This window comes from Triturus cristatus, chromosome 4_2 (assembly GCF_964204655.1).
Source record: "Triturus cristatus chromosome 4_2, aTriCri1.1, whole genome shotgun sequence".
NCBI lineage: Eukaryota > Metazoa > Chordata > Amphibia > Caudata > Salamandridae > Triturus > Triturus cristatus.
Genome location: NC_140586.1, coordinates 271,336,569 through 271,362,062, shown reverse-complemented (window position 1 = coordinate 271,362,062; position 25,494 = coordinate 271,336,569).

Sequence of the window (25,494 nt, the reverse complement as noted above, 5' to 3'; positions counted from 1 at the left end):
CTAGAGAACCTCTCCAACATAGGACTGAAGCAATTGTCACCTCCCCCATACAGACAGTGGGACACACACTCGACACAATCTTCGCAGAAGGCAACAGCGTCTTCTACAGCCACACCACGGAACTCCTGTGGCCAGACCACCACTGCACCCACTTCTCCTTCAGAAAACCCACTGTACATAAGCACGCCCACCACCGCCCCTATAGAAGCTGGAACAAAGTCACCCAAGACCAGCTCACCTCTGCCCTAAGCAGCACCCCATCACTGACAAAATCAGATGCCATCACCTCGGTGCACAACCTCCACTGCTGGATCACAAACTGCTCCCAGACCCTCACCCTCCTCCAGAAAGCCACAGGGCACACACCAAGAAAGCAAGCTGGTTCACCCCTGCACTCCAAGAATCCAAGCGCTCCTGCTAACGACTCGAAAAGAAATGGAGGAACAATAAATTCCCAGAAACACGCACCGCCTACAGAGCAGCCACCACAGCAGATTACCACCTCATCAAATCCACAGAAAAGAACTTACTACGAGACAGAATCCTCACCAACGCCCACAATTCCAGGGAACTATTCTCCATCATCAAGGAATTGGCCAACCCCAGCAGCAAAACAACAGACGTCCCACCCTCCAAAGACGTCTGCAAGAAACTCAACCCCTTTATTTACCTTAAGATTAGGACGATCTACGACAACTTAGACAGCCAAGACCTCTGCACCACTCCAGCTCCCACCCCCAGCGATGCCACCCAACAGACCCTGCTCACCTGGACCCCGCTCACGACAGAAGACACCTTAAACTTAAAGACCAAGAAAAGTATCTACTCTGGAGCACCCTCAGACCCCTGCCCACCCCACATCTTCCACACAGCCACCATGGCCATCGCACCCGAACTACGCCGGATGACCAACTGCTCCCTCGAAACAGGCACATTCCCCAATGACTGGAAACACGCCAAAGTCAACCCCCTCCTGAAGAAGCCCTCTGCAGACCCGACGGATCTCAAGATCTTCAGGCCATCTCCCTGCTTCCATTCACAGTCTAAGTCATTGAAAAGGCCTCCAACACCCAAAGCTAGCAAACTTCATCGAAGCCGACAATGTCCTAACCACCCCCAATCCGTATTCCACAGCAACCACAGCACTGAGACCGCCCTACTCACTGCCAACGATGACATCCACTCCCTCCTCGACCAGGGCCAAACAGCAGCCCAAATCCTCCTGGACCTCTCAGCGGCCTTCAACACTGTCTACCACCGCACACTAGCCACCATACTACACAACGCCGGCATCCGTGGACAGGCCCTTGACTGGATATGCTAATTTCTCACAGGCAGAACTCAGCAAGTCAGATTCCCGCCCTTCCTCTCGGAACAACAGAGATCAGATGTGGAGTCCCCCAGGTATCCACTCTCAGTCCCACCCTCTTCAGCATCTACATGGCCTACCTCACATCCATCATCAGAAACCACGGGCTCAACATTGTTTCCTATGCCAACGACACCCAGCTCATCCTCTCCCTCACCAAAGAACCCCAAATCACCAGGCACAATTTCCAAGAAACCCAACTCCAAGAAAACAGAAGTCCTCATCCTTGGCTCCACCCCATCCATCTGGGATGACACCTGGTAGCACCCCACCCTCAGACACTCCCCTACTGGATGGACCATGCACAAAACCTCGGCATCATACTAGAGTCATCGCTCATGATGAACTGCCAGATCAATACTTTATCCTCGTCCTGCTTCAACACCCTTCGTATTCTCTGAAAAACGTTCAGATGGATCCCACCTCAATCCAGAAAAATGGTCATGCATGCCCTCATCAACAGCAGACTAGACTAGACTACAGCAATGCTCTCTACACCGGAATCAACAAGAAACTACTTTGCAAGCTCCAGACCATCCAGAACGCCGCAGCCAGACTAATCCTAAACATCACATCACCTGACACCTCCGTGAACTCCACTGGCTCGCCATCGAAAGAAGAATAAGCTTCAAGCTCCTCACTCATGCCTAGAAGGCCCTCCACAACATTGGACTAGCGCACCTAAATGACCACACACTCAAGAGACACCTCAGATCAGCTGACCTCTCTCTGGCCACCATCCCGCGTATCCACAAGACCAGAATGGGAGGAAAGTGCTTCTCCTACCTCGCGGTCAAGGCCAGGAACGCCCTCCACCTCCGGCAAACCCCCACACTGCCCCAGTTCAGGAAGGACCTCAAGACCTAGCTATTCGGATGATCCTAGCACTCAATGGAGCCGTGCCCCCCCCGGGCCTTGAGACCCTCACAGGCAAGTTGTTGCACTTTACAAACCCCTGATTGATTGATTGATTGATTGATTCAAGCATGGGAGTTCGTGTCACCTTCCACATTCTCAGGAAAACCATAGATCTGTAGGTTGCCTCTACGATTGTAGTCCTCAAGCTTTGACATCTCTCCTGCGATCACATTCACCTTGTTTGTGGTCAAATCCACACACTTCTTCCCTGATGCAGATAAGTCTTCCAAGACACCGATTCTGGATTCCACCTCAGTTATTCTGCCGTCCAAGCTCTTAAGGTCACTGCGCAATTTCTGTATGTCCTGGTGCATAGCTTCAGTGTTGGTCTTGGTGTCTTGGGCTAGATCAAGTCTTTGTAGTATAATGTCCAAGCTCGCACTCAAGACAGTTTGGTGTTTGACCAGTGAGTCTGGTAAAGTTGGTTCTACTTTGGCACATTTTAGTGTGGTTTTGGTATCCTTCGTATCTCTGCCCTCTTTAGATTCTTTTCCTCAGTGATCTGCCATTCTGGGAGCACGTGAGTTTAGGCACGATGTAAAATTTCCAGCAGAGAGGACTAAGAATGATTGTGTAATGCGTGGCTACAATATAGCTTCATGAACATTATTAACCAGGTAAGCTGGGGAAAGATGGTGCAGGCAACCCCGAGATAAGGAGACACAAATATACACCAGTGAGGGTGCTGTTGAGTAAAGATCAAAATCTTACTATATACTGTCAGATGTCATCATCAAAATAAGCATAATCCACAGTGTTGAGAGGCCTCTGGGGCACAGCAGTTGGAGATGAGTAGGTCACAGCGTCCCAAAGCCTGATCCAGTATAAAACGATGTCTCAGGAGGTAATCACCGGTAGTCACAATGTTATTCCAAGCAGCACCAGGTTGGCTGCCTGCACCGTGATAGCGGTGTAGTTATCGAGGAAAATGAGACTTGGCATTGGCACTGGTTGCCCGTACAGCGGTAATGTTGTTAAGTAATCATAGGGTGAGGCAGGGTCCCCCCCACAGATCAGGTTGTCAAAATGGGTATCGAGTCGAGCCCCTACCAAGTCCTACTGCTCTCCATGTACCCGTAGCCCCAAGCCGTCTCCATTATTATCAGTGCTGATGGTGGTCGCCACTTTGTTTCTGCTTGACATGAGGAGAGAATAGGCAAAACCTAGTGAAATCCTCTGTGTTACAGGATACTGTGAGCTATGAACGCATGATCGGGAAGCACTTACTGTGCCCTAGCACGGATAGCAAGCAGGGCCCATGTTAGCAGGGATCGGGTACGGAGTAGTCAGATCAGACTGCCATTGCATTGGTACACAGACCACGCTCCCAAAAATGTTTCATTTTAAGATGTCCTGTAAATGTGAAGGAATTTGAAATTGGTGGCTAAACATTACATTAGTATCCTCTGATTGATTTGTTGGAGCAGTGCAAGTACATCAAGCAGAATATGGTATGGATGATGAGTGGCCTCTATTAAATTTAGAAAAGCTCCAACCTTCTTATTAAAATTAAAATGTAGATTTATTCAACTTGTTTGTAAACTGAAAAAAATATTTCATCATTTGTGTACATGTTTGATGAATGCTTGAATCTATATTTTTGTGTAATGTTTTGAAGTTTAAATGATTGCAAATGCTTAGGCTGGGGTCCCCCGGATTCCAGTAATGACTCATTATACATCCCTGGAGTCCAATTATGAGTCACTGGGAGTCCCAAGGTTCCAGTAATGAACAAGTGGGGGTCCAGAGAACTAAAAAGGCTGAGAAACACTGACATAGTGGATAAAAGGTGTAATAACAGATGAAAACCAAATGAACACAGTATAGCTTCACCAAGGAAAGAAAATATTTTGATACGTAGGTGTAATGCTGGCACTAGGAAGAAACTTGCTGAACAATAGGTTCCTCTGTTCGATTCAGAATTAGTTTGACTGATTCAGCTTTGCTCCTTTTTGAAAATGGGATTATGGGGTATTTTCAATCTGGGTTGTTTTGTATGTTGTATGACTGCCCAGGGTACTGCTGCTGCATTGATATGTAGGCTGCATGATGATTGTATAGTCAGTAACAGTCATGTATAATAAATAGTGCAAAATAAGTAATATATTATTAGACATATTGAAAGTTGATTTTTCTTGCCATAATATCCATCGTTTAAATGTCTTTTGCTTTATAAAAAATCTGTCATGATTACTATGTTACTAAATAAAATATTACATTTGAAAAAAGAACCATATGATACTAGATGCTTCTCACCCACTCGTGGAAGTGAGTGAGAAGAGTTTAGTAACAGTGGCCACTGAGAGGTGGCTGCAGGAGCACCCGGAGGGAGAGCAACTTGAGCTCTGTCATGAACTTTTCAGAGAGCTGAGGAGAAGAATTTACCCCCTAGGACCTCATCCCCTCCTCTGTCCTGCAGATCTCCATTACAAATTGTCCTGGGGTCCATCTTCTCACCTAGTGAGAAGGAGAGCCCCAGGCTCTTTTCATTTATATCTTTTGAGAATATGCAACCTCCTTATTTGACAAGAAGTGGAGTGATATCTAAATGCTTTAACCAATATGTGCAAGTGAACTCCAGCATCACATTTTGTCTCCAGTAGGATCTCAAGGGAGACACAGACTAGCCACTAAAGTAAGCTTAATTAGGCAGAAAGATGTGAAAACATGAGAATGGCCGAAGATATGCTTGGTAATTACCTGCTTTCAATAAAGTTTTCAAGCATTCATACACAAACCCTGCTCAAATGGCACCTTAGAAGGGGCGAGTAAGGAGTTTATATATTTCATTACATGTAAATTTGATTGAAGAGGAACCAGAAACTTCGGGTAACCCTTCATCTTCTGCTATCAACCCCGCCTAATCTGAACATTTAAAGTGTATTAATACGTCATCAATCTTCAAAAGAGACTAAAAGCAATATATCTTCAGTGGATGTATACCACACTGTCAATTGATAAAATATCATCTTGGAATAAGATCCTATTCAGAATAATGTAAATATAAGGTAAGTGTACATTTATTTTTCTTAACTTCACATCACGGTACCTTGAAAATATATATCATCAAAGTAAATAGGTGTCAATTTACCAGTAAATCTACAATTGCCACTATATACTTACCGTCTTGATATTGTCAAAGTTGATATTCTGGATACAATATTTTGGTAGGGCAATGTTTAAAACTCAGTATGGTGGGTGTGTTTAGTATAACAATCAAGAAAGAGAGAGACAACCTCAAGTCATCTATGGTGGGCCCAATGATTAGGGAAAATACCTTTTTCTTAAAGGAATCTAATTTACAGGATTTTATCCAGTGACATGCTTCATCATTGAGTTCTTCCCTACCCTCAGAGGGTCGGGCATACTAGGACCTCTTTACTTACAAGGGAACACTTTTTTAAGGAAAAAGGGACAGAATCTATATGAGGTAATCTTTAAAAATGCTAGGTGGTGCCCAAATCAGTATTCACAGGCACGTCTGACAAGGGTTAAAAACTAGGGAAGACGGGATAGTTGGAGTTACCTTCAGTCCCTGGCCCTTAAGTGTGACCAACTAGTTTCTGCCACGTACCCCAATCTAGTGGCTTTCGCCAGGATCAGTATGTCCCTATTAATGGTCCTGGACAATACGATAATTTGTATATTATAGAAATTATATTATCTGTTTACTATCAAGGCGATATGAAAAGGGTCTACTGTTGCACCCGTCTGAATGCCCAATATTATTCATTAGTTTCAGTACGGAAAGGTTCACGTTTCATTGTTTGGTCATAAAACATGGAATGAATTATAATTATGTCATACTTAACTATTGACTGTACTATTGGTACTCAAAATGCAAAAAAACTGATTTCTTACTGCAGAAATATGACTATCAGATATATCTCATCATAAAGCCACTACAGAAAGGTTGTAATGAAACCCCTTTGACAATCGTTATAGAACTGACAAGGCACATATCAACAATTTGTTTTGAAATATGTCAGAAATAACTTTAAGAACTATTGTGTGAGATTTCTCCTATGTGTTGTATATTTCTCCCAATATACAAATCTGCTTAATGTTTCTTTAAGATTCACATGTCTGGATGCACATGTTACATAATGGTGTAGGGAAAGTATCATAGGGATATTGGTTTGATTGTTTAGTCCTAATTGTTTTCCACACAAATTTTAAACTGTATATATTAATGTATGTTCTATGTATATATATTTTTTATAGCCTTGAAGAAGTCCCGTTGGGACGAAACTCGCCACGTCGGCTATGAACTGTATGCTGTGCTTTTAAAATCAGAAAATTTGAACAAAAGAATAAAGTAAATTACATCATTAAAAAACTAAAGTTCACTGTGAATCTTTTGGGAGACTTTGCACTGATGTTTATTCTCAGATATTGACATACATAAGTGTCTGCTATATATAATTACAGCTGTTTGCTGAGCCATTTCTGTCTTTTGTATCTTTGGCTTTGCCAAATAATAGGGACTTAAGAATGTCACGACCCTGGCTCTTAGCACCGCACCCTTGCCAACATACAATAAAATACCAGCTTGGCTGGTGCAGGTTACTAGTGCCCTGACCTTCTGTTCTTCTTTTTGTATTGATGTCCCTATTAACCCCTTCCCCGCTCATGACGGAACCGTTCCGTCATGAGCCACGGTTGCCGTGTGCTCATGACGGAACGGTTCCGTCATGCCACGACCGTTGGCGGCCGATCCGCCCACGCGGCGCTGTTTCCCCGCCTGTGCGGGGGGACAACGCAACTGGGCGGAGTCATGACGGAACCGTTCCGTCATGAGCACAGCTCAACCGTGGCTCATGACGGAGCGGCTCCGTCATGAGCACAGCGCCACCGCGCTGCCCCCCCGCACCCCCCGCGCCGCGGCGGAATTCCCGCCGCGGCGAAGGGGTTAATACCCTCTTGGGAAAGGGGAGGCTGGATGTTTATTTATTCATTCATACCATGCCACAAACATACACGGAACACTAATAGCCTTCCTTAGAAGAGGGCCCACCTGAGGATTAGAAGCACATTTATTCACAGTAAGGGACCATGAGTATGGTCCAAAACATAGTTCTGGTATGACCTATATAAAAGTAAAAAACAGAAAGGTACTGTGTGTATCGTGAGGCCATAACATTTCTTCTATGCCAATACAAACAAAGTGAAAACACTGCAAACACAAGCAACATTTGAAAGGTTTAATGCATGATACAGACACACACCCTCATGGATAGTTAAACTGAATGCCTACTTATTCAGTGGACTCCTGGTACCCCATAGATACCTTCGGAGGGTAGTGTGCCCACTAGTCATACACAGTGAGGAGAACTGGTATTGTAAATAGTTCACCATTGATTGTATTGTCGGTAATTGGGTAAATGGCCATGTACTCATGTCATCATAGGTCCCCACTCGTTCCAAGACCTGCTCACCTCCTCCGGATGCATGTAACTGATTGCAGGACTGATCAGGGATTAAGTGCAGCCACATGCTCCTTGACTGGTCCAAACTGCCTTCCTAGGTTGTGTTTAGTAACCAGTGATCCAAGTATTCACTTATTTCAGTCTGGTGCAAGAAAATTATTATTATTAAAAAGATTTTCAAATAACATGTTTTTACTTTTGAGTGGGATGCTTAAGATGCTTTGCATGCAATATTTCCTCAACTATAAAGGCTAACTGACTCAAAGCTATTCATACATACCTATTATTCCACAGTTCTTAGAATGTTATCTTTATTAAAATTATAATAAAATGGCAGTCCAGATATGGAAGGGTCATTTACATTATTACTGGCCTTAATATGTATGGTCTTCATACATAGTAGCAAATAAAATATGCCATATAATATAATATACCAAATCTGAAAATTGCAGTTGAAAATCTTAAACCACTACATTGCTAAGCATCTCTGCTGTACTGAGAATAATTTAGTAAGCAATATGTCTGTTTTTTAAATGTTGTTTTACTGTTCTAGGGAAGACCTTGAGCAAACCAATAAGATATTCTTTGCCAACCAATGAAATGAATTTGTTTCTGTTTCTTTCTGACCACAAGATCAGTTTTTTAATTATTAGTGAGATTTGTGCTCAGGTTAAGTGGATTTAAACTTGAGGCAGTGTGACCTGTTGTATGCCCAGTAATATCCATACACAGGAATTACAAACAATTCTCTATTGTTTGGAACAGCTGAATCAATAGAGTTAACAATTTTCTCCTTACCCATTTTGCAATATCTCTTCCGATTAATTTCAGCCTTTAGCTCCTTCAAGCGCCACAACTGAATCATAATTGTTTATTGTACTTTCTCAAAAAATTACTCCTATCCTGGGGCCCTTTGGGCTCACCTTTTTTAAGGAACCTTAAAAAGGTGCCATGCTCCTCACATTATTGAAGGCCTTTTATGTGGTAAACATCACAGTGGACCAGTGAAAGGGATAGTTGGGGCCACTTTCTTGCTAGGCTACCTATGCTGGATGTGGCAAGGTTAGTCTTCTAGTACTTGTCTCAATCTAGAGAATTTTTTTGAATGGAGGATCTATTTGTCAACTTTGGTGTCATTACAAAGGAACTGTAGTCCTCAACCCTGAGTAGGTGGAAAGGGACAAATGATGAGGAGGAAGCTAATCCACCTGCAGATAGGGCAGTCCTACTAGAATGACAGCGGCCACGTTGGCTGAGGGGGAGGAGTTTCTATATCAGACATCGTGGGAGCGGCCCCATAGGCAGCACATTTCAGTTTTGAGTCTCATTATAGCCTAAACCTATGGGAGAAGGATGCCTTTAATGTTGGGAAGGTGACTTGTTACTTCAGTACTTCATGCCTGTGGATCCATTTGTTGATGTTGCAGTGTGTTGTTTATTTATCTTGATGGATTTGCAGAATTTTCTATATGTATTGTACTTTGTTTGCAAGGAGTCAGTGGAGTGATGCTGTGATATTTCTCACAGAGTAAAGGAAGTATTGAGGGGCAATGTCTGGAGTATTTGCAAATAATCATCATTACAGTGACTGTCGATACATTTTCCTAGCTAGACCTTATTATCATTCACCCTCCCTGTGGGGATCATACTGCTTTGTGAGCTATGACACAGAAAGGAGTTGCCTGGACTCTCTTTATATTCCTTAGCATGAGGAGTGCACTGAAGGGGGAATAATGAGAAAATGTTTGTATAAAAATGAAATTAAACTAAATAGATATGTGTATTTACATTTTGGAGATTGGAACAGCTGAAGGACACTTGTTCAAGGAGGCGACATCACACTATCATCCCAAAGCATAAGTACTGTGAGAGGAAGTGAGAATCAGAGTATTGTTACAATTGTTTACCAGCAATTTCATTACTCTGAACCATTTCTTCCTTGCTTCAGTCATTATTTAGGGGGTTTTCCATCTCATCTGACAGACACCATATAGTCCTACTTTCCTATTTGATTTCCTAAGGTTAAGACATACACATATATTATTCCTCTCCTCCACATAGTAACTCCTGTAACTACTGAGCTACTTACATTACATATAGGTTCTCCCCTCCATCCTAATGATGACGAATAAAGGACTCAGACTAATGGAGTAATTAAATTACTGGTAGGTATTTGTAATATTACCTCTTCATCCAATTCCTAGCTCTAGACATTACTCAATGAGATAGACCAAAGATCAGCCTATCAGGTCAGAAAAACACAGTATGCAGTAGTTTCAAGCACTTTATTCAAGCATCCTCGGCTAGAGTTAAACCTGCACTGCTGCCAATAGTACTAGTAATAGAGCTTATTTTTCTGGCAATTAAGGAATCAGAAAAAAAAATCTGGCTAAATCACCTTCTGTTTTAGAATAGACACTTTGCCAGTATAACTAAGAGGATTTGATTAACTAAATCTCAGAACGTTATAGTGTGAAAGGAAATACATTAAATCAGGTCTGAACTATGACTTCTAAAGTTCACTTATCTGATCCTATAATATCTGATTTAGATGTTTCAATCCCAAAGATAACAAAAATTGAGAACATCATAAAGATCTTTGAAAGCTCCCGGGTCCAAGGTTCTGATGGGTTATCTGCCAATATATTAAAATTAGATACACATTTTTGGGCTCAAGTTCTTACTCTGGTGTTCTCTTCAGTAATAAGGACTCATAAAATCCCAGAAATTGGAAATGGAGTATAAGGGGTCCTATATATGAAAAGGACTCACAAACATAAGCTAAGCATTATCGAATGACAACACTGTTGGACATACCAAGAAAAATGTATCCGAAACAACTTCTGAAAGCATTAGAAGAATGGGTAGAAAAAGAGGTTGTCCTATCCAGGACGCAACTTGGCTTCAGCAGGGGGTGGTTGTTTTGCTCTGAGATTACCAGTAGAAGATTATGTATTAAAAGTTAACCAATCTCTTTATGTGGCATACGTTGATTTATCCATGTTGTCTGATACTAATTATGCCCCCCTCTGGAAAAATTAACATTGCTACTCCATGAAGGGTCATAGTCCATAATTGGATTAGGGACTAATGGAGCATTCATTAGCAAAATTGAAACACCAAATTGGTCAAATTAGAAGGACAATTTTCTATGCTGATGATACGGTTTTAATAGATCTCACACATGTGGGTGTTCAGATACAGTTAAACATCTTTGCCTCTTGCAAGGCAAATGATTCGATAATAAAGGTCTCTAAGACAAAAGTAATGGTTTTGTCTAAAATATCCATCCAGAAACGTTGTTTGTAGTGGTGGCTAAATGGCATGCGACTGGAGAAAGTCAAGGAGTATAGGTATCGTGGCCTTATCTTTAAAACCTATCTTAACTTTAAGCCTATATTAAAGAAACGTTTATTGTGGGCTCTCTAGAAAGGTTAGGGTCAGTACTGGGGCTCAAGTCTGTCGAAGTCTTAAAGGAAATCTATAATCTGAAAATTACTAATTATTTCTTTATAGTTGTGGAATATTCCCATAGAAACACCTTTTACAGGGGCAAGATGGCGTCCACTGGATGGACGTGTGAGTGAGGAGCTCCCGACTGTTTTCCCCCACCCTTGATATTCTGTGGTTAATAGGTCGGGAATCAACGTAGGAAAAATAAACAAAAGGCACAAACAGAAAAACTAAAAGTAAAGATTGTTGGAAGGCATGGAAAGCAGTGAAAGTATTTCGGCAGGAATGCCCTTTGAAGGTTTTCTCGGCAAGGAGGGCTCACCTACTGCACACACCTGTGGAGTTGGAGGAACCAGCAGCTGGAGTAGCATCGGCAGGGCTGCAGGGCGGGTGTGTTGGCGTGCGGTAGAGGCAGCGAGGAGTTGGAAAGTGATGAGCCTGGTGGTATGACTGGGTTTGCTGAAACGGCTACATTGTTAGGGCGGCTTTGTGGTTGAAGCGGCAGCGAGGAGACGAAAGTGTTGCATACGCCTGTGAACTGTGGACTGCGGACTTGGAGGAAGGTATTGAAACCGGCAGTGGGATAAGCATCGCCAGAGGAGTTGGAAAGTGGCCAGGCCGGTGAAGGTTTGGGTCGCGAGTGCGGCTGAGTGGGGGCATATCCTTGGCTTATCTGTGGCTCTGACAAAAAGAAGAGTTAGTGATTTGTGCCTGGGGGACAGCTCTAACAGCTATTGAGTGTTGCTGGGCATTGACATGCCTCCCAAAATGGCCCGTGGAGGGAAAATCGAAGCTGTTAATGAAGCAGTGAACAGGGCGGCACTTGTTGTGCGCAATGCTAGGGGGGTGCAGGAGGGAGCAGAAGGTGTCACGGAGAACTCGCTGCAAGGGGGTGAACAAGGGGTAGGGAGTAAAAAAAGACCCCAGATATTCCTAGCAGCAAATAGAAAAAAACAGCTAACCCCGCATGTGTCTAAGGCTGCAACAGAGGAAATAGAAGATGGAGGAACTGACAAAGTCAATAATGATATAGAAGAGGGGAAACTGGTGGAAAAGGAGGCCTTACAGCGACAAGCAGAGACTTAACAGAGTGTCATATATACTGGCCTAGATTCAGGAGAGCTAGCGGCAGTGGCTGAATTAAGGACAATGACAATGGGGCTTCAAGAGGAGAGCACACCATTGGAAGCTGAGACTGGACTAAATGCCAAAGCTACTAGTGGGAAGAGTAATTAAGGGGAGAAATCTGTTTCCCTGTCAGACCCTTCGGATTTGTCAGAAGATGATTGTGAATTAGGGCTTAAATCTGTTTCTTTGGAGGGATCAGTAATGAGTACTGGCAGCGATTTGAATAGTACAAATCTGGAAGATGAAAACTTGGAGGTAACTATGGTGCATAAACAAATGCCAAATAAGGAGAAGGGGGATCGGCCAGAAGCAACTAAGAACTTGTTGTGGGATATCTCCTCCTCAGTTGAAATGACCCCTGAAGCTGCTAAATTTGATGACCGAACCGAGGGCGGCCCAGTAGTTAAACCAGACTATGAGATCTCTCTGGAGTCAATTTATCGATGTATTTCAGATCATAGAGTGGAGACCCGTACGGAGAATGCAAAAACCCACACGGCATGTCGCAAACTTCAAAATACAGTCAGAAGGATTGCAAAAACATGCAATGAATTTACTGAGAGGATGAACGAGGCTGAGGCAAAAATCTCTACACTGCAGGATGAAATGGCGGCACAGAAGGCGGTTACAGAAGACATAAGTCTACATTGAGATGACATACAAACTAAGCTTGTGGATTTGGAGAATAGGCTTTGGAGAATAGGCTTCGGAGGAATAATCTCAGAATTTTAGGGGTGCCTGAGGGGATTGAGGGACAGGATGTTCGCATGTTTGTGGTGGAGTTATTTGCAGAGGCCTTTCCTGAGTTGACAGGGTGGAATTGGGCTAATGAAGTGCAAAGGGCACACAGGTTCCCATTTGAACAGCGGGCTGTGAAAGCTGGACAATCTGACCTAAAACCACGAGCCACTTTGATTTGTTTGAACAATTTTTGGGCGAGTCAGGCCATTTATGATCTTGCTCGGCCTGATAGAAAAAGAGCGGGGAAGGGCACGCAATATTTTGCAAGACCCGATTATTGTCATCAAACGGTGGAGAAAAGGTGGCCGTTGCGCCAGTTAATTACTCCCTTTCAGGGAAAGGGGGCACAAGCTTATTTGTTAAATCCTGCCACACTTAAAGTAATTTCTAAGGGCCAAACACGCTTTTTTTATTTCAGAGGTGCAAGCTAAAGAGTATTTGATGTCTATCTAAGTGGACCTTTGGCTATGTAATAAGTTTTTCTTTTTTCTGGCTTTGAAGTAATGGTACATGGGGACATATAAAGATGTATTAGAATGTGGTAACACAGGTTAAGGAAGTAATTTATGTCTCCGTGTGATGCAGCAAATGTTTGGTTTTGACTATAATTTAGCCAGGAAGATGTTAGAATGGTGGGGGAACACAGGGCCGCAAACTCATTTTCCATCACAAGGGCCATTGGCCCTATTGCCTACGTAATGGGGAGAGGGTGGAGGGGGTGTTTGTTGGGGCACGAGGGTGGTATTGAGTGAGGGGTTTCGGCTGGGGCACGTGGAATGGGGGAGGGACCGGGGGTAAAAATTCAGTCCATGATGATAAAAACATGACATTTTTTTGTTGCTTTATTGATATCAAAACTATGATGTATATACTGGCAGGTTACAGTATAAGACATGGTAGATAAAATAAGGGATTATGGGCTACTTGTTTGTTCGTTTAATGTTTGTGGCCTGAATAATAATAGTAAAAGACAACGGGTTGCAGCTGATTTGCGGTTAATGAAACCTGATATTGTATGTATACAGGAAACACATATACCCTGGGGTAGACGTATGGTGATGGAAAAATTGGGATTTAGTCTAGTAGTGGCATCCCAGCAGTCTGTTATGAATAGGGGTGTGGCTATAATGGTTAGACACAGATTAGGCGTGATTGGAAAGACCAAGGCAGACAATTTTGGGAGGTGGGCTATTGCAGAATGTGTAATAGATGAAATGAAGTTTGTCATATGTACAGTCTATGGCTCAAACTTTGATGAAGCAGAAATATTAGCAGGACTGAATGTTGAGTTAGCAATGTGAGACACTCCGCTGATTTTATGCGGAGATTTCAATATACATGTGGAAGGGCAGGAATGGGATCCTAATAAGAAAAAGTATGCAGGTCGGAAACCTAAGGTTTTTAAAGCATTACGGCAGCTTATCTTAGATCATGGATTGGTTGATGCGTGGTCAACCCTAAATTGCGTGGATCTGGGATATACTTTTTAATCGCACCCACACCATAAGTTGGTAAGACTTGATTATGTCTTTATGTCAAGAAGACAATATATGGCGGGAGCAAAAATGCAGATATTGCCAGGATTACGGCGGATCATGGCCCATTGATATTAGATGTCAATCTAGGTGTTCAAAAGAGGGTAGGGAGACCCTTTACGTTTAATAGGAAGCTCTTGCTGGATAGTTCTTTTGTTGAACATATGAAAGCTTGGTGCTCACAATTTTTAGAAATTAATAGAGGATCAGGTTCAACAGCTATGATATGGGATGCAATAAAGGTCTGATTGCTAGGAGAGACAATTAGTTATGGATGGGCTAAGAGGAAACAACATCAGGATATGATGCGAGGACTTTTGGATGATCTCAGAAGGGCGGAACAGGAGATTATTCAGGAAATAAGGAAGGGGGTTGAAGATAAGGAAATACAAACAAAGATAGCCTGCTGTAAGGCTAAAATTAATCGGGTTTGGAGTAAGGATAAGACATATAAAGAGGAAAGATACGAATTTGGTGAAGCCACAGGGCGGTGTTTGGTGCAGAGACTGCGGGTTAAACACTCTTTACAGAAAATAAATGCATTGAAGACTCAGCTGGGAATATGGTAGAACATATGGAGGGTATATTGGGAATCTTTCATGCATGTTATAAAGAATTATATTCTCACGAGGAAAGGAGTGAACAAGCTATCAAGGCTTTCCCGCAGAAAGTAGACTTATTAAAATTAGGACAAGAGGAGCAGAAAGTACTCAACACCTTGATAACAATGGAAGAGCTAGAGGAGGCATTGGGTTTGTTGGCTGGAGGGAAAGCAGCAGGGCCAGATAAATTACCACTTGAGGTGTATCAAGTGTTGTTTCAGGTGCTAAAGAAGGACATGGTGGCTGCCATGCAAGAAGCGCAGGCCGGGAAATGAGGCCAACATTGTGGTATTTAAACAGTAGGAGAAAGCACCAGAATTACCAGGGTCTTATAGGCCCATTTCTTTGTTAAATTTGGATGGCAAAATATATGCCAACATTTTGGCAATTAGGTTGGCGAGGGTGATTTCCCCTTTGGTTTCTATACATCAGCATGGGTTTATACCCACCAGGAGCACGTTCAACCATATAAATAGAGTAGTTGCCTTGATAGACTATGCAAATGTACATCACGTTAAGCTGGGATTGATATTCCTTGATGCTGAGAAGGCGTTTGACCGTGTCTCCTGGCATTTTTTGTGGGCATTTTTATATAAGATGGGGTTTGGCCCGCGATATTTTCGAGCTATTCAAACTTTGTATATATCATCCAAAGCTAGAATATGTGTAATGGGTAAAGAATCTGAGCCGGTGGTTAAAACAAGGGGAACAAGGAAGGGATGCCTGTGCTCCCCTTTGTTATTTGCATTATATATTAATCCGTTCTTATGTATGCTTGAAAGCAGCAATAGGATCAGTTCTATGACCTTTGGACATACTCAGTTCGAGTATTAGCTTACGCAGATGATATTGCGGTGGCAACATCAGACCCACTGCAAACGGCTGAGGAGATAGAAAGGCTTGCCCAAGGATTTGGAGAAGTGTCTGGATATAAACTAAATTTGGCAAAAACTCAGATTGTGTGTACAGAGGGGGGTTGTCCTGGGGACCCTCAGGCTGTGGTGAAGGCTAAATATCTGGGTATAAAAATAAGGATGGATTTACATCAGCTAATAGATGTTAATTGGAGAAATATAGTTGCTGGGGTTCAGCAGTTGTTGGACCGATTGGAGTGCCTTCATTTGACGCTAGTTTGAAGGTGTAATGTCCTCAAGATGTGTATACTACCCAAGTTCATGTAATATTTTAGGGCAGTACCATTAGAGCTAACTCGCTTGCGACTTCAAAAAGCACTAGCAATAGCACAATCTATTGGTGATAGGTTTTGTTTTTGTGGGGACAAAGAAAAGCTAGGAGGGCTTTTAAGTATATGATGCTACCATGGGATCGTGGGAGATGGGCTGTTCCCATTTTTGCTTACTATTATTACGTTTGTCTCTTTCAAAATATGAGGGTTATGTTAACAGTGGAGGAAGTGGAAACGTTGGCAGAAACACCATCAATATATCAGCTGTTGTTGGGGTCAGAGGCGAGAAATTGTTTATTTACATTTTTGGAGTTAATCTATTATAAAAGAACATGATTCAAGATGGTAATTGCGGCATACAAAGCTTGGAAGCTGTTTAGAAAGAGAATAGGGCTAACAGGGATTTGTTATTATACTCCTATAAACACCACTTCAATACTGCCGCCTATATTTTGGGACTTCAGAATGGAGAAATGGAGAGCAAACGGGATTAGGCAACTAGGTGATTTTTTTGTGGAGGAAGTATTTGTCTTATTTAAAACGTTATCAGATAGATTTGGGCTGCAAAAAAAATGAGTTGTTTAAGTATTTGCAAATTCAAGATAATTTTTTGAAGCAGCAAGAGCAGAAGGGGATGAACATCTGCCCTCTCATTGAGGCAGTTAGGCGGGGAGCTGAAATAGGTGCACTGTATCAAATAGTGATGGATGTACAGGAAGATGACATGGAGACGCAAGATAGGAATTGGTGTTCCCGGCTACATCAAGATGGAGTGTATATGCAGGAATCAATAGATGTCGCAGGGAAAATCTTGCTGTCAGCTAACTTGAAAGCACAACACTTTAAGACACTATTAAATTAGTATCACACAACTTTGAAGATGATGAAATAGGGAGGTACAAATGATGGGAGATGTCTTCGGTGTGCGAAGGAGAGGGCGGATATTACTCATATTTGTTTTGGGTGTGTGCAGTTAAATCCATGGAAGAGACATATTGAGGGGTTTCTATCAGAGATTACGGGGGTTAATGTACAGATAACGAAGGATATAATGCTTACAGAAATTGGGAAATCCCTCAAACCAGGGGAAGGTTGCTATCCATTCAGATACTTGATATGCATAGCAGTGGTGGTAGCTAGGGTTATGTGTAGCGTCACTGTGACTGCAACAGGAAGCTCCTTCTTTTGAAATGTGGCGGGCCAAATTTTTATAATTTCTTTAATTTGGAATCTAGTTTATATTCTTTGAAATCAATAAAAAAACAAAATGTGGGTACTCAGATATGGGGGCCGATGATAGAACATATGAAATAAGAAAGCTAGATAAGAGGTATCTCATGTATTGGTTTGTCAGATTGTTTATTTATTGTCTTATTAATGTGTATATACGGTATGGCAACTTGAGGGCTTATGTATTTATGTAATTGATTTTGATTGTTGTTTGTCATGGATTTATTAAAAAAAAATCAACAAAAAATAAAATAAAATGAAACACCTATTACAGCTTCAGAGCATAGAAATGAAGATGTGGAAAAGAAGGCTAGGCCTCCCGATAGGCACAGTTAATAGTGCACTGAGGCTAGAGCTGGAATTGACGAACATCATATTTAAGTACCAGCACAGGACCTTGAATTACTGCTTTAGCCTTTCTAAAGCTGTAGAAGGATGGTTTAGGCACCAGATCAAATGTCATCTTTAGTCCAATTTGCAAGTTTTATGATCTGTGACTCTCCTTCAAATAGTGAATGGATTGGACATATCACAATCTTCTAATAATGGCGATATCTGAGTGTTCCACAGAAAACAAATGATAAAACAATTGTTTAAAGAAGCAGCAATTGTAAGTGATCTGGAGAACTGTGGTAGAAGAAGCCAATTAGTGTTTATGATGCACATGGGCTATAGAGGGCACCTATAACCATATCTTACAGACATAAATGCAAGGACAATAAGAACATGGATGTTGAAGCCAAGACTTGGCTAAGTGCCTGCTTTCATAAATTGGAGGAAGAACAATAGGGATGAAGAAAATGAGGTTTCGGACACTACCAACTGTCCCTCTTTTAAAAATGTCAAATTTGCCATTGTTCATCTACTTGTTTTTTGCACAGCTTTTGTCTTGGAAAGAATGAGATTATTACTGGCAATTATTAGAGAAACAAAGCTTTGTCGTATACAGGACTTGATGATATTATGAAAAGTAATAATATTCATTCATCCTGTGCATTGCATAAATATTAAAAACTGTTATGAATAACATGGAATAATGACTAGAGGATACATGGTAAGCGGAGAACTTATTTCAAATGTTCAAAATGGTGTTTCTTGAAAGCCTTCAAAATTAAGCTTAGATCCCAATCTGGAACTAAACTTTGTATGGGAGGTCTGGCAAAGAAAAAACCTTTCAACATTCTAAAAATATAAACCTCTAAATTTCCTACACTTTTGCAAGGTTCTCGCAATGCCGTGATGGCTATCTATTGTAATCTTAGTGTTGAAACTGCCAATCCTAAGGAAAATCTTTCTTGCAGAAAGGCTAAAGGTCTCATTTTGCGTTTGTGCCATAGGATATAATGCACTTGTGATAAGGCAGGTGAGATATCAGTCACGTTTGTGACAGAGTAACCCACCTGCCAAACTCTAAATTAGAATCTAAAGTCCATACTTCTTCACAAGAAGCTTGGTCATAATCATTCCTTTCATTCCCTTTTTTTTAAAAAACTCCAAAGATGTAGATAAGGGTGAAGTATAGCCAGTCTTTAGGAAGATTGCACTGCACTGCCGATTCTCGCATACCTAACTTTGATCTTTGGAAATTTTGCACTAATTAGTTAAGACAAGGGAATTAGCGGGGGTGCGTTGACGTTCTTATTTAAATTCAGATATTTTATTTAATTATTTATTTGACAAACAGAAATAAAGCAATTAAGAAAGTACGCCTGACAGCCTAAATGCCCTGCAAACTATAAGTAGCGTAATAAAGGTTAAATTGTCCACTATTTAACATGCAACCTAAAAATCAACAATCGACTCACAAAATGAAAAGGCAAAACATGATTGCATTCAGTAACCAACGTCATTTGCATTGCAAGGCAGCAGCCAGTAGGAGTATCTCACCATTCAATACATTATCAACTCCTCAATATAGAAGGGAGAAACTACCTTTAAATACATTAGTACCACTTGCCAGGGGTTTCTACAACAAGAGTAGCAATTTCCCTCCTTTCACTTATTATTTTCCTATCTACCTACCTCGAATAACCCTTAACTTCATTGCCAAGAAATGGAGAACCAAGGGCCAGATGTACAACCATTCTCTTTTGCGAGTCTCAAATTGATTTGAATTGTGACTCGCAATTTGCGACACACAAAAGTGAATGTACAACCGTGTCTCAGACACTGTTTGCGATTCCCAGTGGGGTCAAAAATTGCATGCCTCGTTAATATTCATGAGGCAAGCGCAATTTGCGACCCCATTAGGAATGGCTACCACTCCCAGAGACGGTGGCCTGCTGTGTTCAGCAGACCACCATGTCTGTGACTGCTTTTTAAATAAAGCAGTTTTGTTTTCTAAATGCACCCCGTTTTCCTTAAAGGAAAATGGGATGCCTTTAAAAACGAAAAATTAAACATGTCAGTTTAATTTTTTAAGGGCAGGCAGTGGTCCCTGGGACCACTGCCTGCTCTTACAAAATATTTCCGCACACACTCACAAAGGGGAAGCGGTCCCCTGGGGACCCCTTCTCATTTGCGAGTGGTTTACCACCTACTTTAAGTAGATGGTAAACTGCGAGTGTTTTGTGACAGTCAGTGACTCACAAAAAAGCGTTTGAACATGCCTGGACCCTTTTTTGCGGTCGCAAACGGGCCGATCTCCCGTTTGCGACCGCAAAAAAGTTCCATACATCTGGCCCCATATGTGTTATTGAATTTTAGTTTCTCTAGTTAGGCAATTTATTTGCCAATATATATTCTTGTTATGGTGACAATTTAGATAATTCAAGTAACTCTGCATAATGGTTATTTTTTCAAATCAGATTTCAACCTAAGTAAACAAGCACTCACAAATGAGGTAATAAAGTTCCTCATACAAGGAAGGTCAGGATGATGCGTCAGAAAGCAGGGTCTCATGCTGAAGCTTACTTCTGCCAATGTGCACTTCCTTTGAGATTCTATAAAAAAAAGCCACAGAAGTTGATTTAAATTCAACTTCTGGTGAGAAATCTTTACTTCCAGTTTTAAAAGTACTACATTCCAACAGCACAGGAAAAGTGATGCACCCCAATGTTACTTGATGTGAGCAAGTTGTAAAAAAAGTGCTTCCCTACATGACCATCTGAAGTGGTATGTATGACAGGGAAAGAGCTGCCTCGAAGGCTATTTCATGTGGTAAACGTTTACAACAGAAGTGCTCTACATAATGGAAAAGGATGCAGCGAGGTGTACTGTGGAAAGTCAAGCATTCCAAGATTATTTAATGTGGGTGTTACACCCAACAAGCTTCCCGTCACCCATCTTTTTCAGATAGTCGCTTTGTGCTGTAGACTCCGGCTGCAGTTCTGAGTCTTTGACATGACTCTGGCCAGACTGCCTGCTGCCACAAAGCTTTAAAGCCCGACGATAAGTGCAACAGCCAAAGTTCATGGATGGGAAACCAGCAATGACTCTAAAAAATATTTAGCAAAGCCTAGTGTGATTTAAACACAGGGTTTAAAATATGCTTACATGGAAGAATAATGTCGTGAGGTTCAAAAACTCGGGACCCCACCTCTTTAGTCCTAAAAGTTGATGGTACTGTTCATGCCATGAAGTGGAGAGCAAGGGTTATCCAACTGACAAAATGTCAGAAAACTCACTGTGTTGTAGTAGGCTATGAGGGTTTAAGGACTGATTACGACTTGCAACACACCATCTGCTGTAGGACCACCGAGGCCATGGTGCTGCTGCCTGCCAGATAGGGGGTTAAATCCTGGTCTGGCGTGTGGTGCTGCGGCAGTCTGACAGCGACGGTCTGTCAGGCTCATAGAAGAGCCTAACATGCAGGCCGCCACTGTTAGAGCGCCGACTGCACTTTCTTGCATGATGTGGCATGCATGCAGGACCTGGGGTTGCAAATCCAGGGCCCTCCAGCATGCACCCCCTGGGCCCAGAGGCAGCAGTGGGCCCTTTCAGGCCCCCCTTAGTTGTCTCACCCCCACCCTTTTCATGGCAGGCTCACCGCCATGGAAAGGGTGGTGGTTTGGCAACTCGGAATATGTTCGGCTGTGCTGCTGCTGTACCCCTAGCATATTCCTGCCTCAGACCGCCAATCTGTGGGATCCTGGATCCTTGCCGAGGCAGTAGTCATGTGCCAGTCCAACTGCCACACTCAGAATGCGACGCACGGTGCCGCAGTTTGGCGTTGGTCAGACCTCCACAGCGAGTACGGCGGTCCTATGGACTGCCGTACTCGTAATCAGGCTCTTAGTCTGTAAGACTAAACTTTAAATTGAACCCGGAGACTCACCCTGCTCCAACTCACTGTTCACAGGAAATAAACTAGTAACATGCCTAACTTTATGATGCACAAAGTCTCTTGTAGCATACATCTAAAACCACAATTCTTTGCACCCCAAAGATCTTACCCGACAGTAATTTTTTTATGTAGTAAGGATCCAATAGAAAATAATTGCATTTAGATTGTTGATGCCACAAGACAGTAAAAAAATGTGGTAGCCTAAAATTTAAAAAAACAACATATTTTTAAGAAAGAGTTGATTTAATAAGGACACCATCATTTAAATTCCCTACGCATATCCCATTCTCGTTCTGTGTAAATTAGAGTCTTTCAGACTATGCCCTGTAAGCCGTAAAACAAGCTGCATGGTTTATGACATTTTGCAAATTGTATTACAATTTTTCTCCATTTCCAGGAACCGTCTTTAATAGCAATTTTCAGGACTAAATTGGTTATGCCTAATAGTTCTTATGAATATGGCTAACTGGGATGTTCTTTTTACTGTTTTGCATTATTTTATATTACCGTTATTTATGTAACCTTAGTAAATGAGTGGAAATTATTTAGATGGAAATTTGTTTACCTAAGATTCCTAAATTTGAAAGGTTGTGGTTACGTTTTGGAACCTACAAATTTAATTCAAAATTAAATTAATGGGGGGGGGGTGTGGCTAGCAGCCGTCGAGAACGGCCGCTGCCTAAGTGAGCTCCCAACCCCCCGACGTCTATCCTGCCCTATCCTGTGCCATCCACGAAGGGAAATTGCACTGTAACGGCCGTGTTTCATTCCCGGCCCCCCTGGAGAACTTTGGAGTCATTAGCGAAGGCGGAGGTGCCTTTAATCGTCCTTCCGACGCTTCGTCCTGAGTAGTAATGGCGGCGCCCGGGTGTGGATCGGAGAGAGGGGTGGCCTCTGAGGCATGAAGAAAATCGGACCCGGTAGGTCCCGGAAGGAGCCGAGGGGTGCCCCTTGCAAAGAGAGTGGATGAGAGGCGCTTGAGGCAGTGAATTGTTACAGCGATGCCCGACATTGCGGCCTGCGGTGGTGAACCCCGGTGAGAGCCACAACTAACTGAGGCTCCGGTTTCAAGGCCTGGATTCGGGCCGCACTGATATAGTGTCTGCGGCTCGGGGGGGGGTAAAGAAGCGTGGAGACTCCAAAACAAGGTGCCGGACAAAAGTCGGTGTGCGGTGAGGACCCGGCTGGGCAACTTGGACATTTTTGGCTGTCGCGGCCTGGTCTGGAGGCACACAGGAGTAACGGACTGCAGAGGCTCAACAGGCGCCGCCCTGGCCGTGCCGGGCTAAATTGAGGCCCCGGCTTACGGCCTACATGCGTGAGGGACATTGAACGGGCGCCGTAGCGGAGGCGCGGACTGTTGCTGCCTTTGACCTTCTAAATCGGCATGGGGTGCTCAGTGATGCCTGAAGATCGCTAGAGACCGGTGGAAAGATACCGGCTGGCGCTTTTCGGAGGGGGACGCTCTGCAACCTTGTCACACTCGAGGCCCAGTGGACCAGGAGGTAGGAGGAGTGGGTGACTGTGGCTGACCATTGGGCCTGATTGCGCAGCTGAGATCACGGCTGGATGGTCCTCTGACCGCCGAGTTTGAATGAAGTGGGCCTTACAGAGGTGACCATGAACTGGGCCGACAGTGCTGCGCGGAAGTGACTCTGGGGCATACACCGGGATCAGATACCATGTAAGCTGTGCCAAATGAAGGTTGTGAGGGGCGCTTTGGACTAAAGGTGATTAGCCCTGAAGGCTGCCTACATTTTGACTGAGATGGAGCGGTGGGTGGCAGCTATTTCCTACGGAGTCACAGATGTGGCTATGCGTGAATTGCAAGACTGATCTCGGGGGTGGGGGGCGCCGCGACTCATGAGCCTCCCCCAATTGATCACGGACGGATCGGTGCTACGGGAGCTGCGGTTAGGGCCAAAAGGGTGTTCTGTGCCCAGACAGCACTGTTGGGGAAGGGGTGCTGAAAGTTCTAGCCCTTAAGAGACTATTGAGCTCGAGTGACTCGAATAGAGGGCGGGGACGCCCCATACAGAAATATGGTGCAGGACATTACACCATATTGACGAAAGTCGAAACGAGTGGGAAGGGCCAGCCTGGACAATCGGCGCTTGGGGCAGTGAGAGCGGGGAGGCGGCCCCAGAAGTGATACGCACAAACTCAGTCACTCCCACCAACGATTTGTGGCTACTATTGCGGGGTGGCCCTGTGTCCTCACCCAGTGAGTCACCTATCAACGCCAATGCCCAGAAGCAGCTTGCTAAATTCGCATGGTCCAAAACAGGAGAGAAAGGTGATTCGCCGCAAGTGGAGAAGGATGGTAGGGCAGCTGCCTCTAAACAAGGACCGGACCCGACCCTACATGATGTCATGGTGGCTATTAATGGGGTGCGTGCTTCGTAGGATTCGGTCATGGTGGAGGTCTCTCTAATCAGAGCAGACTTCCGGAAGATGGATGAGAAGGTCAAGGAGCTTAAGATAGTCACGAGCGCTCTACAGATGGATACGTCGGAACTTCAAACGCAAATGCTTGAAATGCAGAAGAAGCAGGAGAGGATGTCACAACAACTTGATGATTATGAAGGCCGGGCCCGCTGTAATAAAATCTGTATCTTAGGGGGTTCCAGAGAGAACGGAGGGGCCTGCAGCAGACTTATATGTGGAAGATCTCATCACGAAGCACCTAAAGCCTAAGACTTTGTCCAGCTACTTTTCTATTGAGAGAGCCCACAGGGTACCAGGAGGTAGACCGAAACCAGGAGCACCCCCGAGGCCCCTTATTACTCGAGTGTTTAATTATCGAGAAAGGGATATTATTTTGCAGACTGCAAGATCCAATCCCCCTCTGAAGATAGATAACTATGAGGTGGCCTTTTTTCCTGATTTCACGGCCAAAGTTCAGGCCCAGTTTTCAGGTGGTGAAAAGGGAGCTGCGAGATCGAGAGGCAAAGTACGCGATGCTCTTTCCTGCACGGTTGAGGGTGGAGTCGGATGGCAAATCAGAGGAAGTCTGGGACTGGATGGAAGGCTGGAGCACGGTGGGAAGCCAAAGAGGAGACCGCTCTGGCAGGCCTAGCCAGCACAGAGGTATCCGTGTGGAAGCGGCGAACAATGGTTTAGTGGAGGAAGAAAGTCAGTTGAAGGAGCAGGACTGACAACCCTGAGCTTCAAGGACGGAGAGCTGATGCCCAACTGAAAGCGCAAGTAGGGGGATGTGGGGGACGGGTGGATGTAACCGTCATTGCGAGACTTTAAAAAAGGGGATTCTGTGCAATGCTGCAGACTGATGGGTTTTCACTGATGTGATCCAAGCGGGATTAGACACTATTAATCATGGATGGCTAAAATACAAGTAAATTGTGATGTGTACATGCGGGAAGGGGAGGTTACACACCCCGTGCATTTTCAGCATTTCAGGGGGGGAGAGAGGCACTCTGCCATGTTTAGGAGTGGGTATTTCTAAATCCACTGGCAGGGGGGCAGGGAGGGGGGTGGGAGTTGTGGGGTGGGAGGATGGAGGGTGTTTGACGGTTCATTGTTTTATTGGTGTGTCGGGTGGGTCAAAGATCCTTGCACGTGAAGTGGCCATGATGCAGTTTGGACGATCAATGCTGA